Source organism: Castor canadensis, chromosome 4 (assembly GCF_047511655.1).
Source record: "Castor canadensis chromosome 4, mCasCan1.hap1v2, whole genome shotgun sequence".
NCBI lineage: Eukaryota > Metazoa > Chordata > Mammalia > Rodentia > Castoridae > Castor > Castor canadensis.
Window position 1 is genome coordinate 82,026,740 of NC_133389.1, and position 19,072 is coordinate 82,045,811.

General features: G+C 49.1%; 1 protein-coding gene across 2 annotated transcripts in view; it reads right to left on the reverse strand.

Annotated features, from left to right (window-relative positions):
* Positions 1–19,072, reverse strand: part of Gli2 (GLI family zinc finger 2) — a 218,606-nt gene that overhangs the window by 80,334 nt on the left and 119,200 nt on the right. The gene's annotated exons all lie outside the window — the stretch shown is intronic.

A 19,072-nucleotide genomic window follows, 5' to 3' on the forward strand; every position in this document is an offset into this window, starting at 1 on the left:
CCCTATCTCCGTATTCCTGGAACAGTTTCAACAGGTCTCATTTTTCCATTTTCATACATGAAAACATAAGATTTCCACCATATTCATCCTCCTACACCCTTTCCTTAATCCTCTCCCCTCCCACTGGTACCCACTCCCAGACAGGATCTGTCTGTTTTACCTTACTGTTCTCTGTTTTTAAAGAAAGGCATTTTTGTTTGTTTAAGGCATCTACACAGGGAATTTCATTGTGACATTTCCATGTATATATTTCCATTTATATATTGGTTCACAGCCCCCAATTCTTGAGGAAAGAGGCAACATGTGTGTATGTGTGGCATGAAACTAGCTGGTGCCTCCCCCTCACTTCTCCCATGAACTGGCACTTTTGCCCCCTCCAATCCCCACCAGAGCATGACAGGAGGAAGGGGGGCCCTAGCCCCCACCCCTGCCAGCAAGGACTGATAAGCACTGGTGTTCTAGAAAGAGAGCAGGAAGGGAAAAGAGCAGGCCCTCCTGAGAGCTGGCAGTTAAAACACAGGCTCTGTCAACCTATAGGCATGGGGCTCCCAGGCAGCTATCCTTTGTAAAGGGTACAGGCATCTGTCACCAAAACAAAACAAAAACAAAAAAAACCCTGCATTAAAAAAAAAAAAAAGCAAGGGGGTCTTGCTTTGCTTTCACAAAGTCACAGATCTGAGAGACAGGTGAACATGGAAGAAGCAAGTTAGAGTAAGATTTTCCTGCAAGTGGGATTTTCAGGCCAGAGGCAAAGAAAAAGACAACAAGAATTGTGAGAGCCCCAAACTCAGCTGGAGCCACCAGAGAAGCCTGGGAGGGTCTGACTGTCCCCACAATGGGCCTCAGCCCCAGCAGTGATTAACATGCAAGCGGGCTGGGGAGGTGGGGGGGGGGGCGGGAGGGGCCGGGGTCAGGTGGCTCATCCTTAAATCATGTGACTGCCTCAGCCCTTACAATTCCCCTCTCTTCAGGCTGGGGAGTTACTCGGTTTATGCAAACTAAACAGCTTTGCTCAATATTCTCCAAATCAGGTCCACAAAGACCTGAAATCAGGGGCCCAAATGCATCAGAGGCTCGGGAAACAGTTGGGGCCTCCTGGCTTAGCTGCTTGGCCAGGGAGGGAGTGTAGAGGCCTGTCATCTTTTCTTGGTCTGATGCTGAAACTTTTTCTTCTTTCTTTTCTTGTCCTTTTGGTAATTCTGTCTAAGACACTGCCATGAATACTGTTCACTTATTCTTGTCTGGCTCAGACCTACTCCCGTCACTTTCTTTCTTGAGCTACGTAAGACTTACAATCCCCAGTTTTCTATAGGGGAACTGAGCCATGAGAAATCTCTTACAAACGCTCCCAAAAAGGAACTGGTTCTCAGAAGATCCTCCAAGGCAGGCTCAGCAGCGGGGCTATGGCGCCCAGCAAGAATTCTAATTGTCCAGAGCCACACACATGCCCAGGTGGGGGAGGGGACTCTGAGGGGCAGAGGCCCTGGGCTTTTGAAAATGACTCTCTCTTTGTGGGGTGGGTTTGGTCATTCACCTTGAGCCCCCCTTGTCCCCAGACTTCCATCCAACAGGAGTAAAAAACTAAAACAGAAATAAGCCTATGCTACCTGTTCGGACTCAGCCAGCCTTCTGAACCACTTGGGGACAGGCTGCTAAGACATTTAAGATGGTCACCTCAAGGCACCTTAGTCAAAATATGGGTAACTGTGTGCTGGATGCAAGGGCACTGCTGGGCAGGGATCATCATCCCCACTTTATGTGGAAGGTAACTCCACAGGTGAGCGTGCTCTGTCCTGCCTGACTTCAAATCCACAGGACCTTCCAGAAGTGGCATCAAGTCCACCTGGCTTGGGTCCCCGAGAAGCTGACCCTGGGATGAGGATGTGGGTGCAAGGGATGTGCTTCAGAGACAACAGGACACCTGTAGGACACTGGGAAAGTGAGACGAATTAGGAACAAGCAGCCACACGTGGACACTCAGGGCATGAGGACACACCCTACTGTTTTGAGAAGTGGAGCTGAACTCTGCTTTCTGGGAGCCAGTGGAGATGGGTTCAGGGGCAGGGACTGGGGTGTCAACACACGTGTTCCTCCTCAGTCATTTGCTCATTGGGTTGGTGGTGTGGGGCATTACGTTTCCTGGCCCCCTGGCCTGTCATCAGGGGAGCAGGAGGAGAAACTGGCTCCGGCATAGACAGGCAGGTGCCAGATGCACTGAAGGGGACAGAGATGGCATAGATGCAAGGCACACAGCTTCTGCTGCAAACACTGACAGCCCAGGCTGCACTGGACAAACACCAGCAGGGTCTCCGCTGCAGCCCCTGGCTAGTTGGGAGGCCCAGAGCAGGACTTATGCACCCCTGTTCCTAAGAGGCAGACAGAGGCTTGGGCCTGGCCCAGGTCCCTCCCCAAGGCCCTTTCTGACCCCTGTGCCCAGTGGTGCCACTGCTGTGTGGACTAGGCTGTTGCTTCTCCCCCTCCACAGCCTGTCCCTCCTGCCCTAACCCTGCCCACCAAAGCCAGGCCTCAGCCACAACTGCATTGTTCCTTAATCTACTTGTATAATTTGCCCACCAATTCAATCAACTGAAGATTGAAAATATTTCTTTAAAACTCCTGTCTACACTGAACACACAGACTTTTCGTCCTGTTGTTAACTGCTAAACAGTGTAGCACTGGAATTATTAATGTCGGTCTTACTGTACTGGGTGATGTAAGTAATGGCAGAATGATTTGATGTGCACATGAGGATGCGCACAGGTACTGTCCAAATGCTACACAATATCATGTGGGTCTTAAAACACCCATGGGGGACCTAGCACCAATCCCTGCAGAATGCTGAAGGGTGACAACGTGTGATTTAGCAAACACATACACAGCACTCACTATGGGCCAGGTACAGGCAACTGTCAATTCATTTAATCTTCAAAACAACCTATAAAGTAGATTCCCTTCTTTTCCTCTTTTCTCGGGAAATGAAAGTAAGGGAGAGAAGTTAAGCAGAGGCAGTACTCGAGCCCAGGCAGTCTACCCTTAAACCCCGAGTGAAACGCCTCTCAAGGAATTGCTACTCTGTCCGACACTCATGTGTTCACCCAAAGGCAGCTCCAACACCACCTCCTCCAGGAAGGTTCTTGGATTTCCTCTTCCCCCACCTCAACCTGATCCTTGTACGACTCCTGGATGAGAGTGCATGCCATCTCTGCCACAGCACCTTACTGTGCAGCGTTTATGCCCGCATCTGCTCTCCCAGCACCAATCTACTGCCCCATTAATGCCTGAGGGTCCATCTTTTCATTCCTGTGGTCCTAGGAGCTCTTCAAGAAATCCCTGCTGATAAAGGGCTGGTCAATGAGGGGACAAATGGGACACAATGCTGGAAGGAGGCTGTCCCCAAGAAGCAAACTCCAGGAGGTGGGGATGGGCAGTGGTGAGGCAGAGGACACCAGTTCCTACTCCTACCCACCGCCTGGCTGCCAGCTTCATGAAGCCCAGCCCTTGAGGTGTCACCCCCACGTCTCTGAAGCCCACCGGACTCCACAAGTGCAGGTGTCCTGAGGGAAGCCGGCCCTTCTTGAGGAGGAGCTGACAAACACACGTGATTCCATCTCCATTCCTTTAAAAACATTTTTTTTAGATAATTTTGAATTCAAGTGTAGCTGTGCTATATAATTTGGCCTGTGATGTCCCCCAAGGGCCCATGTGTTAGAGCCTGGGCCCCCAGCCTGGTGCTACTGGGAGGAGATGGAACCGTTAAGAGGTGGGGCTTAGTGGGAGGTTTTGGGTCATTGTGGGGCGTGCCCTCCTCTGCTGTTCTTTCACTTCCTGACCATGAAGTAAGTTGTTTTGCTCCACCATGTGCTCCCCACCATGATGCACTGCCTCCCCACAGACTCAAAAGCAGTGGAGCCAACTGACCATGGGACTGGAACCTTGGTAACTGTGGGGCAAAATAAACCTTTTCTCTTTATAAGTTGATTATCTCTGGTATTTTGTTATAGTAACAGAAAGCTAACAGAGGCTGATAAACAAACAAACAAAAATCATAGGGGAGGAGTGGGGAGACCAGAAAAGATAAAAGGAAGTAGTAGGGAGAGATCCTTCATATCCTTAACCAGATTTCCCCAAATTGTCTTGCAAAACTATAGAGCAACATCAGAATCAAGATGCTGACCTTGACAAAATCCACCCATCTTGCTCTGATTCTCCCAGTGTACTTGTAGGTATATGTGAATGTGCACACAACACATGTGTATCCATATGTCCACCAGCTCAGTCATGACACCTAACAGTTCCACCACCACAAGGCCCTTCACAGATAATTCCAAGAGATTCATCCAAGTTGGTACATGAATCAATTAATTTGTTCTTGTGGGGGCTGGGGGTGTAGCTCAGAGGTAGAGCACTTAGCTAGCATGCCCAAGGTCCTGGGTTCAATCCTCAGCACTACATAAGTAAACAAAACGTTCTTTTTTATTGCTGAGTAGTATTCCATGGTACCAATGGACTATAGTATGTCTAACCACTTAACCACTAAAGGACACCTTGGCTATTTCTGGGTTTTGGTTGTTACCAAATACCAATAAAGCTCCAATAAATACTTGTGTATATATAAACTTTCCCTTCTCTGAGCCAAATGTCCAAGAGTGCATTTGTCAGGTCACACGTTGCATGTTTTGCTTTATAATACACTGCCAAGTTTTCCAGGGTTTTGTACCATTTTCATGGCCACCGGCAGTGCATGTGTGATCCGGGTTCTCCCCAGCAGCTGTGTGGTCACTATTTTTTACTTCCACCATTCTGACACATGCGTGGTACTAATCCCATGTGGGTTTTGACCTGGATTTCCCTAATGGCAGTGAAGCTGAACGTCTTTTCAGAATGCTTTGTGTATGTAGATACTTGTCCTTTGTTGGACACGGGGTTTGCAGATACATTCCCCTGTTCGCAGCTTGGCTCTTCACAGTCTCAACAGGGTCTTTCGCAGAGAAAATGTTTTCATTTTGGTGAGGTTCAATTTATTAATTACTATTTTATGGATCAGATCTATGGATCCTGGCCCTGCCCTGCAGCCCGGAAGCTGAAGGACAGTATCCTTCACCCGTCCAGCTGGCACTGCCCAGCCACCTCCTGGAGACAGGTTCAAGGTGAAGTGTGACTTGGCACAGAAGATGAGATGCAAGAAAAGAGTCAATCAAGCTCTCTTAAAACATCTCATCAGGCTAACACTACCCCACACACTTCCCAACCTTTTTCAAGCCTTTTTTTTTTTATTCATATGTGCATACAAGGCTTGGGTCATTCCTCCCCCCCTGCCCCCATCCCCTCCCTTACCACCCCACCCCCTTCCTTTCCTCCCCTACCCCCTCGATACCCGGCAGAAACTATTTTGCCCTTATCTCTTATTTTGTCGAAGAGAGAGTATAAGCAATAATAGGAAGGACCAAGGGTTTTTGCTGGTTGAGATAAGGATAGCTATACAGGGAGTTGACTCACATTAATTTCCTGATGTGTGTGTTACCTTCTAGGATAATTCTTTTTGATCTAACCTTTTCTCTAGTTCCTGGTCCCCTTTTCCTATTGGCCTCTGTCACTTTAAAGTATCTGCATTAGTTTCTCTGGGTTGAGGGCAACAAACGTTTCAAGCCTTTTTTTGAGAGGCAGGAGAAGAAAAAGATTTAAACACAGGATTTTTTTTCTCTGTGGCCACCTGCTATAGTTTGAATATGGGCAGTCCCCAAAATGTCCACATGTTACAGGCTTGTTCCTCAGGATAGCATTACTGGGAGGTGTTGGGGATGTTTAGGATCTGGGGTCTTGTGGGAAGTCCTGAGGTCACTGGGAGAAGGGTGTCCTTGAGAGGAACTGTAGGATCCCACCTGTCCTCTCTCTTTCTCTCTCTCTGCTCCAGTAAAGACAAGATCGCTCACTCCTAAACATACTCCCGCTATGATACACTGACATCCACCGTCCTCATCAGAGGCCAAACCCATGGGGCTCACTCAGTCTGGGACTTTGGATTCTAAAAGGGTGAACTTAATAAGCTTTACTTCCTAAACAGTCTATGTTGGGCATTTCGTTACAGAGATGGAAAGCTACCTACTATACCACCCCACTTCTCTCTGCAGACCAGGCATCAAATATTTTCCTTTTCCCTGAAGTCCCATTCCTCAGACCCACTGACCCTGCCAAGGGGAGCTCCCTTCTGGGTCAAGTCCTCAAGCTATCTAGCCTGGGCGCCTCCACCTACCCTCCCAGCCCCGGGGAGAAGGGAGACATGGTACCCTTTTGCGGGGGACTCAGCTGCTTTCCCTTTAACCATCAATAAGTAGGCATAGCAGGTCACCACTGAAAACAAGTCACTCCTGGGGACATCACTAGCACTGGCTTATCTGGGTCACCCTCAGGACCTGTCAATGGAGCCCAGACCTCAGCAGTGAACCCTGGCCCACAGATTTCAGAAAGCTGTAAAGGAGGCCCATCAGAGAAGAACTCCTATCTTCAATAATAGTCAGCTGGGTAACTGTAACAAAAGACAATGGCTGATGGCTCTGAATACTGATCTCAAAAAAGAAAAGAATCCCACAGCTGATGAATCCAAACCAAACACAAACTAGCAGATCCCTACCTATACCAACTGCCCTGATCTGCTGCCCACCCCTTCCTGGGGTATGCACAGGGCTACTGTGTGTGAAGAGAAAAACAAGTTATAAAAATTAAGAAGGTAAAAGTGAAGACAGACCATTCCAAAGCAGAGGATTCAGAAACCTCAGACTTTACTCCTCACAATTAGGAACCATGTCACCAAGTAGAATCAGCAGGTGTCACAGATGCTCCAGAAAAATACTCAGAGGAAAACCAAAACCATGTCCTGCCCCGCCAACAGTCAGCAATGACTCCAACCTGCTGGGCACTTTGGCCATGGGAAGTGTTTATGTGGAGAAGTGGACTGTCCTTCCCCTATGGGCAAACACAGCCTCGGCTCACTCCCAGTTCACCCAGCCAGAGAGAGGCAGGCGTCACTGCAGGGACTTAAAAGGACCCAATCAGTTCTGCTCTGGGGAAGGCCACTCCAAAGCACGGTGACAAACTTGAACTGAACCACAGGCCATCATCGCTGGCAAAACAAACCAGGGTCTGCAGGCAGGCCCTGCTGTCTGCCCCTGAGCCAAGGTACCCCCTATCTGCCTCTCAAGCATGCACAGTGAAGGGGGCTTGGAAGCGTGCGACCCCTGCTTTTTAGCACCTGTCATATTGATCTAGCACCACGTTAGGCTCCCAGCCTCTCAAGGCCCTGGGCAAACACGGTGAAGCATCCCCCCTTCCTCTGCAAAGCTTACTGAGCAGCCACTCCACTGCTGCCCAAGGAGGAGATTCCCGACCCTGACCATCCATCAAGTGGATGCAAATCTGGCCAGGACAAAACCAGGCAAACAGCATCCCTCTCCACATAATGGCCTGTGTGGGAGAAGGGCACACTCAACAATGATTGCTCTGTACACATCCCGCTAAGTACCCCAACTTCTGATTAGCCTCATCATGATTTGTGTGCGCACCCGCCTCTTTTGAATTGCTCCCAAGTCCACGGTACAAGTTGACTCAAGGCTAACCTCAAACAGTGGCCTTCCTGGGCTATACATAGCCCGGCTGTGGCTGATTACAAGCTTTTGGAAATCCAACACCAGCCCAGCAAGGAGCAGAGTGCTTTGAGAGTGATAATCACAGGCTCGAGGCTCCGGCTGCAATTGATCTAGTCTGCAGGCTTGCTGTGAGGGGAGATTCCCAGGTTACTCCCAAGCCGTGTCTTAAAAGGAAAGAGCGAGTGTGTAGGGTGTCCCTCACAATGCAGCTTGGGGGAGCTGGGGGCCTCTGCAGGCTGTGATGGCTACCACTTGCCAGGTGGGAGCTTACAGACAGGGCATCTGGACACCTGCTTTCAATGACCACAGGCATTCATTGGAGGTCAGCTGCTAAGAGATGTTTGCAAAACCAGGCTTCTCCCCAAGTCACTGGCACCCACAGAGAAAGCACAGGGGTGTCTGGGAGGAGTGTATTTTACCATGCAATTCTGCGCCTGCATCTTGAGCTCAGTCCCTTCTTCAACGTACCTGGTCTTCCTGTCCATCCCTCCCACAAGCCCCAGTGTCTGGTGTCCCACAGAGACCAAGCTCGGGATGTTCTCCTCACAACACTGCCACTGTTCCTGCTCAGGGCTGTCCAGGTGAAGGCCCTGCCATCCACTCAATGAGCATCTGCCTGAGTCTACCCACCAGATGCAGCTTGGAGCCATTACGGGGAACACCACAGGCCCCTGCCGTCTCCTGCATCCCTTGCTCAAGTCCTAGCAGCCTCCTAGGCAGTGTCTGCTTCTGCACTTCTGCCCCTACCCTCTTGTGCTCCTTGGGAAGGGCAGCGAGCATTCCAAACTCCCCTTCCTAAGCTCTGGCAGACGGGAATAGAAATTCCCCTCACAAGATATTGTACATAATACATATGTACAGTATACATGCTATAATTTTCCTATTCATACTTATAGTTTAATTCATAAATTAGGCACAGTAAGAGATCAAGAATACTAACAACAAAATGAACAATTATAATAATATACAATAAAACTGCCAGCATCAGCTTTACTGATCAGATTCCCGTGACTGGGAATCTGAAACAGTTGATCTGGGGAGGACTACTAAATGGCTGACGGCCAGGTAGTATATACAGCGTGGATACACTGGACAAAGAGTAAGAATTTACATTCAGGGCAGGTGGAGCAAAATATTGTGAAGTTTCATAATACTCAGAACAGTGCCTTATAAAACTTAGCAATTGTTTATTTCTGGGATTTTTCTCATGTATTGTTTTCAGACCATGGTTGCCCTCAGGTAACTGACACTGCAGATGAGGGGCTGCTATAAACACCACCACAGTGTGAGAAAAATGCAGTGTGAGCTCCTGGTCTCATGTGGTAATGGTGTCCCCTGACCATGGCCACCTGTTAGCCTCACATGCCTGAATGAGCGGAGAGGGGCTTGGTGGTACCCGATCTTCCCTCCTTCCACATTTGGTTGTTACTCTCTAACTCAAGGCTCAGAGGACTTTGGGTTCCAGGGAGCCAAGGCAACTTTTATTTTCAACCCTTGAGTCTGAGTCACTCCACCACCTACCAGACGCCTCCTGTGCCAGCAGCCACCTGGAGTGCTGTCTGTGTCCAGTGAGCACTGGACACTGTCTGTTGCCATGGCCTCCACCACAGCCCACTGAGGCAGCCAGAGACAAACACAGGGCCACGAAGAGATGGACCTGAAACCACATGCTGCGTCAGAAGAGAACAAGGGGCACAGAAGCTGCTGCCCAGGGGTGTGGCAGGAGGCAGGGCCAGGTATGCAAAAGAGCCTCATAGGTGGTTCCAAGACCAGAGGAGTGAGGGCAGCTGTTCCCTGCCACACTGCCACATGGAGGCTGGCACCAGCGTGGGGGAGAACCCCATCTGAGGCTGGGGGAGCATGGGGTGCATTTATAAAACCAGATGAAGCAGGCAATCCTCACTCTTGGGGCAGGAGTCTGAGAACACGTCTCTGGGGCAATGACAGTGTATAGCCATTGGGCGCCTTACATGGACCAGGCCCAGGAGCAACTGGACATACAGACAAGCTGACCCTCAAGGATCTTGTTTGCTTAGGACACAGACACTGACAGACAGCAGGCTCCAGGGGAACAGAGCCAGGATCTGGTCCTTTGTGGTACCTCCTGCAAAAGGAGTTCTCTCCAGCTAAGGGTAAGAGGCTGTGACCTTTAGGTTGGAACTTGAAGGGCAGTAGGATTTGAATGGGGAAGAGGAGGATGGGATTCATTCAGGTGAAGCCACTGAGCACCTCCAAGAGGGAAAATCAGAAGCCGAGAAAGGGAGAGGAAAATGGCACAGCTGGTGGAGGCAACCCCAGGAGCCCAGGCTGACAGGATGGCGACAGGAAGGTGGGGGCGCGGGAGAATGTGTTCAGTTACTGGCCAGGCTGCAGCAGGAAGGACACAAGGTAGAGCCCAGGCATGTGGCGGGCAGGACAAGTACTCAGCATCTCCATGCTGCCCACGCTGTGCTGGAACCCGGTGGCTGCCCTAATGTCACTGGGCTGAGGGGGCAGGTGAACTGCAAGGACCTGGCCTGATTAAATCCACCGTCTCAACTGGGGCCCAAGCTGTATATCTCCAAGGCAGAGGAAGTGACACCTCGCAGCCTGCACACAGCTTCATTTCCGAAAAGAATGGGAGAGAGGGGGAAGGTCAGGAGACAGGCACCGCCGTAAATTTGATGGAAGGTTTAGCTGGAAACCCCATTAAATTCACACACGGCTCAACGCTGGGCAATGTCCTTCCTCCAGTCTTCCGAATGGGGCCAGGGAGGTGAGGGACTCACTAAGTAATGTCCTCATTTTTTGGTGTCTCCTATTACCCAGGGGATGAAAAACCCATTACCCATAAGGTTTAGTGCCACTTGGGTCCAAGACTGCAACATTGTCCTTTACCTAAGCTCTCCCCTTGGCCAGCGTGCACAGCAATCAGCTCTGTTGGCCTTTCTGTCCCCTCCACCATCTGTTTGGACAGCTTTACTCTTCACTGAAGCCCAGTCCTGGGTCCCATAAGGCCCTGGCCCTGCTCTCCCCAGGTGGGTGCTCTCTTCTCTGTGGGAGGAGGCCCAGATGGTGGGGTGGAAGATAAGTGTGACCCAGGTCAGGAAAGCCAGGTCATGCAGCTGTTGCCTACAACTCTGCTGGGTCCCTAACCCCAGGCTTTGACAAGGGTACAAACCCTAAAAACCATGCCTTAGCACGTGCACTTCCAAGTGAGAATCAGAAGCCCGTGCTATTTTCCTTGGAAGAGAGCCCCTGAGAGATAGAGACCCGAGGCATGGATCAAGGGTCTTTCTTCTACCTCCACCACTTCTCCCCCACATGCCAGAGCCTCACCTGTCACTGCTAAGTTTCATCCATCAGGACTCAGCTCCAGAACCACACAGACTAGTACAGATGGCAGTTCTGGGCTCAAATCCCAGCTGTGTGACTTCTCAAAGCCTCGGTTTTCTCATCTGTTCAAAAGAATCACAATGGTCCTACCCTCAAAAGAAGACCACTGTAGGAACTGTAGGAGTTCATGAAGGAAATGCTCAACAAACACCTGCAAATATCAGAGCCTCCCTGGCAGTGAGTCTGGGCCCAGCTTCACTCTCCCAGGCCTGACGAACGCGGACCTTGTAGGAGGCTAGCCCCTTCTCAGGACTGAAGCAACCCCGTTCTTTCTTCCTCAAAAAGCCCCTGCTGAATGTACTTCACGATACTATTTATATGACATTCTGGAAGAGGCCAAATGATGTACAGAACAGGTTGCCAGGGTCTGTGAGGGCTTGGGGACAGGATGGATATTTGGGGGAGAAGAAACTATTTTGTATCCTGATAATGTTTGGGGGGCTTCACAACTGCATACATTTGTTGCAATTCATAGAATTGCATGAGGGGAATTTGGCTGTAGGTTGATTATACTTTAACAAAACAAACTTTAAAATAGAGAAACGAACACTAGACCCAAGGAAGACCAGAGATGAGTTCAGACTAGCTCTCTGAACCCTGGAGGTTGGTGCCAGAAGCTATATGTGAATTTAGTTAGTTATCCCACTATGCATCTTATAAGGTTTGCAACTCACTCCATTTCATAGATGTAGAAACAGAGGCACTGAAGGATCATGTTTCCATGGTAACATGAGATGTTGCCTTCGAAGGATGGCTACAAGAAAGACAAGTTTCCATCCGTGGAGCTGGGTAAAAGCTGTTGAAAGCAGTTATTCATACCCATTTTCCAAACCAGGTCAAATTACAAGCCTGCTTGAGAAAAACACTTTAGCCAGTGGGAGTATATAGATAATCTCTCTCTATGCAAACACCTTAAGGGTCCTGCCCTAGCCTGTAGCTGCTTTTTCTTGATACCTGGGCTGTTCCAGGACATAGAGAAATCACAGCTTTGCCTCTTAGTGGAGCAAAGCAAAGTTTGTGTCCCCCAATGTGACCTGCTTTCCCCTCCTGAGGGCAGAGCTGGGGAGCTGGGGCACACTGGCACAGTTGGAAAGAAAGCAAACTTAGGGAGGACAAAAGTGAAGGGAGCAGAAGATGGCAGGCAGGATGGGGGCTTCGGACATTGGCCTCAGACATGGAACCTAGCTAGGCTGGAAAAGTGGGGTGGGAGACTTAGCCTCCTGCTTTAAACTTGAATGGAAAGTAATCAAGTTGGTCCAATTCTCTCATTGAAACACCAAACTAGCCAAACCCTGATGCTGGCACTAAAATTCATGAAAAACCCAGAGAGGAAATGAAGTGTCTGGATGGCAGGTTCAAAGTGATGATCTCTCAGTGCTGCCTATTTGCAATGAGAAAACGTTCTGCTTTTCCATCCCTCGCACCTCAGGGTTCTTAAAGAACCCTCTTCCTCCTTCCATACCCAGATGAAGGTTGAGAATTCAGAGATATCACCATGCACAGAGACAGGTGCTTAAAGAGACTCTCTGGCAGCTCCGATATATGCAGAAATATGAAAACACACACGTTTTTCCATATGGGTGTTTTAGCCAGCAATTTAAGTCCTAAACCCTGAGAGTTGAGAAGCTGCTGGGGAAAGTGACTGCTTGGTGTCACTGGCTGAGTCTCCTTCTCATGCAGAAGGGCTTTTATACCCGAGGCTTCTCATTAGAACAGAGGCGTGCAAGCAGAGTTTAACACGATGGATTGGAATCTACTGGTTTTCGCCCACAAACTCCTAAGTAGTAATTATGGGTTACTGCAAGGTGACAGCCCAGCCCATTAAGTGACTCCAGCTTGAGATTCACACAGGGCAAAAGCCAAAGGCTTGTGAGTGGCTGCGAGGCACCTGAGCACACAACTCAGCCTGAGGGACCTGGCTGGGTGCCACCTGTCAATCATCTACAAGGCTCTCCTCCAATTGCTGCTAATAGCATCTCTCCCCATGCACTGGTGAGGGGACCACTGCCCTGGGTCGGCCCCTTAGCTCAACCTGTAAAAATCCTATAAGAGTCTTCTAACAGGTCCTCCATGGTTTCTCTGAGGCTCCCTCCAGCCCTCTGGGGCAAGAAGTCCAACCTGCAAACCCAGTCATCCACCAAACTCCACTGTCCCAAGTACACACATTGTCCCCCAAGACCTAGCTGTGGTCACTTCTAGCCCTTTCTCAACACAGCATGGCTATGAGCCTCCACCGATGCCAGTGCTTTTCCATTTCCCCCTAAAGCAAATCAAGGCAGCTCAGTGCCAACTAAAGCCACAGTCTGCCATGGGGCAGCATAGGCTGGGAGGAGGAGACATGCAGATTTCAGAGAATGCAAAGCCTCTGCCCTTCCTGGGCCAGGAAACAGATCCCCCTGAAATCCACCAGCTAAGGCTGATAGGGACCAAGGTCACCAAGAGCCCACGGTGCAGCTCAGAGACACAAGCTGCCCTCTTTGGCTTCCAGAGGCAGATGGGGCAGGAAGGGTGAGCTCCATGTGGTTCATGCAGAGGAGAGGTTTTACAACCAGAAAAAATTTAAAAAGTCTGTTCTTCTTTTCCTTTTTGCTATGCGCTCTACAAATAAGTTTCACATGTGTATGAAATTCTGTATTCTGCTTTTTCCTTTGCATATTGTACTATGTCATTAAGATTCTTCATATAGATCATTTCAGTGGATTCATGTCTCAGACCATAACTGGGCATTCATTTATTTAAACTTTCCCCCTTATTCAGCCAAGTCTTTAAACACCATAAGTGATTTACAACCATGATTCTATACAGGCAGCTCTTCTTGGACCTAATTATTTGTATAAAGAGATGGACTTCCTCAGTTACAGCCATTATGGTAACAAGAAATGGCTAATATGCTTGACTGTGATAAGGGGGCAAATGCTGTCTATTTCTCCTCAGTTGAATGAATGTTTGTGACTGAACAAGGAACAAACAGGTGAGTGAATCCATGTATAAGAGAAAACTCCCCCAGGAAGATCCTTTTCAAGTTTGAAGTTCTTCAATTTCCTGTCATGGACTCAGGCTCAGCCAACACTTTAATTATTCACCTCAATCTGAACAGTTTTTACTAGATGCTTAAAATATTTTTTTTTAAATAAAACAAACTTCTACAGTGTATTTCAATATCAAAACAGAGGCAGCTGGTGCAAGCTCTTTGGACAAGAGATAGCATTTATTAAAGTCGTCCACACACAGAGTCCAAGGTCCAGCAGTTCCACCCTTAGTTATATTCCTAGGAGAAACACAAACATACCACGACTGCATAGAGATGTTTGTAAATAGTACACAGCAGTTCCACACTGGACACAACCCAAATGCACATCAACATTAGAATAGACAGCACATTGTGCTCTAGTCTCAAACAAGGGAATAAACACTATTCAGTCATGAGAACAAACCAACCACGACTACATGTAACAACACCAAGGAGTCCCCCAACTGTAAGTAGGAAGTTGCACACAAAAGTTCACATCCTGCATAATTCCACTTATACAAACAACAAAAAGTACTGGCCGAGTGGCAAAGCATCTGCCTAGCAAGCGTGAGGCCCTGGGTTCAAACCCCAGTGTAGCCAAAAAAAAGATTCAGAACAAAAAGCAAATGTGACTAAGTTAGGTTCTCAGAAGTATGGTTGCCCAGGGTGGGAGAGGGGGCTGCTAGTGACTAACAGTAGACACAGGGTCTAGGTCACAGTCACTGGTTGTTTTTTTTAATCTAGATATTAGTTCCATAGATTTGTGCAAACCACAATTCATGAAACACCACATTTCAGATGCATGCAGTTTTCTGTGTGTGTGTCTGTGTGTGTATGTGTGCTATGGTTTGGATGTGGTTTGAATGTGTTTTGCAAGGGTTCCTGTGCTGGAAGTTTCGTTCTTGGTATAGTAAGGTTGAGAGGTGATAGGACCTTTAAAAGGTGGGCCTGGTTGGGGGCCAGTGGCTCACGCCTGTAATCCTAGCAACTTGGGAGGCAGAGATCAGGAGAATCCCGGTTCAAGATCAGCTTGGGCAAATAATTAAAGAGATTCTGTCTCAAAAATACCCAACACAAAGAAGGACTGGCGGAGTGGCTCAAGTGGTAGAACACCTGCCATGCAAGCATGAGGTTCTGAGTTCAAACCCCAGTGCCACACACACATGCACACACACAAAAACAAAAACAAACAAACAAAAACAAAACAAAACCAGATGGGGCCTAATTAGGTCACTGTGGGCGCAGCATTGCATAGGATTGATGGTGACTTCACAGAGTGAGTTGGTTGTTCAGAGAAAGCTGTTAGAACAAATCTGGTCCCTGAATTCCTCTCCGGCCTCCTGTCTAGTGCGCCCTCTCACCTGCACTCCCCCCCACCAGGATACCATCCCATCCACCACGAGGCCCTGGCCAAAGGTCAAACCAACAGGGGCATCTGATCTTGGACTTTCAACCTCACAAACTGTGAACTAAATTACCTCTTTTCTCTGTCAATTAGCCAGTCAGGTATTTTGCTATGGCAATGGAAAATGGATTGATATGCAATGTCATACAGTCTAATGCATTTTAAAAAAAGAAATCAGGGCCAATTTTAAGCCTCACCGATATAGTTTCCTTAAGATTTTTTTCCATAATCTACACACAAGGCCCTGGAGAAACCAATACGTGACACAGGGTTTGTGCGTAAGGCCCACAGTTTACTCTTAGGAAGGTGAGACTGAGGTCACATGATGGCCAAGCTTGGAAGAGCCCTGGGCACAGGGTCTGTGAGGCAGGAGGAAAGGCCAGGCAAGCAGGTCTGGGTTGCACTGGGAGACTGAGTCTAGCCTCAGGCAGATGCATCACCTGCACATCCCTAGGGCTCTCTCTCTCTCTCTCTCTCTCTCTCTCTCTCTCTCTCTCTCTCTCTCACACACACACACACACACACACACACACACACACACACGCACTCAGGTCACAGACCCACATCTTGCTAGGACTTGTCCAACTTCTTGCCCTCCAACCTGCCACTTCTGTGGCTGAGGACAGGTCAGCCCACGTTCCTGGGGCCTGAGGCTGATCAAACTGGGAGAACCAGACCTCTTTAAGTAAAAGAATATCAAACGGGACTCTACAATTAAGAATAGGCCTCAAACAGGGTCATGAAACAAGATCCAAAGCGTAAGAGCCCCATCCCTGCCACAGGCCCTGCATGTCTGACTGCACGAACAAGTGTTTGTTTAGTGAGACCGCAGATGTGTGGCCCCAACTTAGGCCTGCCGAAGCTGTGCTGCAGACCTCGCTCCTTCCTGAGGCCCGTTCAGCAGGCAGTGAGCTGGCATGGAAAGCCTAGAGCAAGGTGCTCCTGGGACGCACTGCCTCTACTACCTGGTGTCCCTCGGCATATCCTTCCCTTTGCCTCCCAGCCACAACCCTTACCAGAAAAGCACCCCATCTGTCACTCCGCTCATCTGATTTCTTCAGTGAATATGTTAAACCCTCTTCCTCCTGTCAAGACTTTGTAGCTAAAAGTATCCTGTGAGCTCTAGGGCAGGGCAGAGCTGCCCAAGTTGTTGAGTGACCAGCAAGTGCCAGGCCATGAGTTCAAACCCCAGCACCAGCAAAAACAAACAAATAAATAAAAACAATGAATCACCCAAGACGTGGGCTGTTGCAACAACAGCAAATGACTAAGAAAGCTATCTTCTTAGAACAACCATCCAATTTGAACAGCTGTCCTTGTTAAAAACAAATTAATTCCCAAACATACTTTTATCTCTTTTAGACTCTCCACTCTATCCAGGTCACAGCAGCTTTGTTGTTGGGTTTCCGATGAGGTAGGGGAGACCCTCCACAAACACACTTCCCCCCACCATTGTCATCTTTCACCAAACAGCCTTGGCTCTCTGAGGTTATTTTATCTTGCACGTGCATTTTATAACCAGCTGAAGAGAATTCCAGCAGAATCCTCCAGGGAGTTGATGGTGACCAACACTTAGAATTTTAGATCATAACACACGTAAGAGTGTTTTCAAAGAACAGGGAGGGATGGAGTCTGCAGGTCCTGGACCACAGCTGTGATCACACCGTCACCACTACAAGTAGGGTGTGGTCCCCAGGACTGGCAGATCTCTTGTGATCTTTCCTGCAAATCCCTCCAAGCCAAGCCCCTTCCTACCTGGCCATTTTCCCACAGAAAGAACTCTGCACTTTTAGCTCTTTCCCCCATAAACCCTCTTCCTAGTGAGCAGAACTTCAGTCCATTTTGTGCCTGGGACACGAGTCTGGGTTCCAATGGTCAAAGTGAGGTCATGTTTTGGGTGTTCCCTTTTGCTTTAGCTTACTTTCCCTCCCTTCTAAGTCCACAGAGTCTGTTAGCCCCTAAACCTACTAAAACTACCACCTCTGCTTTGACACTGTGTGTGGACAGGTGTGGTCCATTCACAGGCCCCAGTTTAGGAAGAGAACCTGCAGGTGCAAGGGTAGCCCCAAATCAGACACAGCCACCACCAACAAGTTCCTCTCGCCATTCATCAGGCACGGACCACAGGCCGCTGAGGCTCACAACCCCTTCAGAGGTGGGGCTACCATCCCACTGTAAGGATGAAGAAACAACTGCAAAGTAGAACAAGACACCATGTCTGCTCAGCCACACTACATATTCCCCCCAGTAATGACTGGCACTGGGCTGAAGGTCCCAGAGTGTCACCTGCAGGGCAGACCCTTGACGGCACTGGTGCTTACAGGGGCCACATACCCCCCATGCCCACAGTTGCCACTTCTCTCTCAGCATCTCTCACTCCTTTTTCTGCTTTGCCAGGACAGCAGCTGTTGACAAACTAGTCAGTGTGCTGCTGAGGCATCTTTCCAAGCTGCCCGCATCCTCCCGAGCAGAGAGATACCTCATTAGCGTGCTGTATTTCAGCTGCGTGAAAACAACGCTTGCCAAGAGACCATAAACAACAAGTACGAACGCTACAGGTCACAGATGATAGATGCCACCAGCAGACGTTCAACATGGGCTCTGCTTACACAGACAGGAGCAATGCCCGCTTCTGGGCGCATCCATCTTCCCCAAATGCTGACACAGGGAGAAGTCAGCATGGCCTGGGTTCCATTTGCACTCATGAGGGCTTTGCCCACCCCCAGGTGCCAGCTCCATAAGCCTTTCTCCTGCTGGGTGAGCAGCACTGTTTTGAGATGACTTCCAGTATTGCCAAACTCTCACTATTCTACTTTGACTACCGGGGCTCTTGAGTATTTATTATTACAACTTTCCCCCCTTCTTCCCACAGGTCCAGGAGTTTTCAAAACACTCCAGCCACTTTTTGAAAAAGCCTGGCCAGCCAGTTGAGAAAACAGACCAAGGCCAAGGCAAACAGGGGCTCTCGCACAGACCAAGTTCTGTTGGCTGTAAGGCGTGGTTAAAGGCAGTTACTCTGGCCAACTGGGGCCACAGTCTATGTGTAGCTGGGAGCAGGGCTGGGGGGACGACGACAAGGCATGAGTTAATGGTTCCCTGGGGCCAAGGTCCTGCAAAAGGAGCTCAGCCCACAGAGGAGACCCCAGTCTCTGGGGCAGCAGCTCCTTCCTAGATCAAGTTCTAGACATGGGGGTCTGGCAACAATGCCTCTTATAACCTGAGCAAGGTGCTGGAGCTGCCAAAGACCCCAGTGTGTGGGAGGCTGTCCACCCTACCCTCTACCCCAACAGTGAGACAGTAAAAAAGTGCTCTCAGCAGTACAGACTGCAGACAATCAGGATTTTATGCACACCCCTTTCTACAGTGATGGGGAGAGGAGGCGAATGGCAGACACAGATGTGGTCACATGGTGAGGACCAGGGGTCTGTGGTCACTGGAAGAACATTCCTGGCCTGGTACCAGGTGGAAAGGTCAAAACCATTCTAAGCATTAAAAACAGAATCACAGTAGGGTCTGAGAACCCCCTGGGGTTCCCTCAAGCCCCTTTCAGGGGGCCTAGAAAGTCAAAACTGTCTTTATACTAAGACTTTATCTGCCTTTTTCACTCTTTTTTCTCTCAAGGAGACAGTGTGGCTTAGCAGA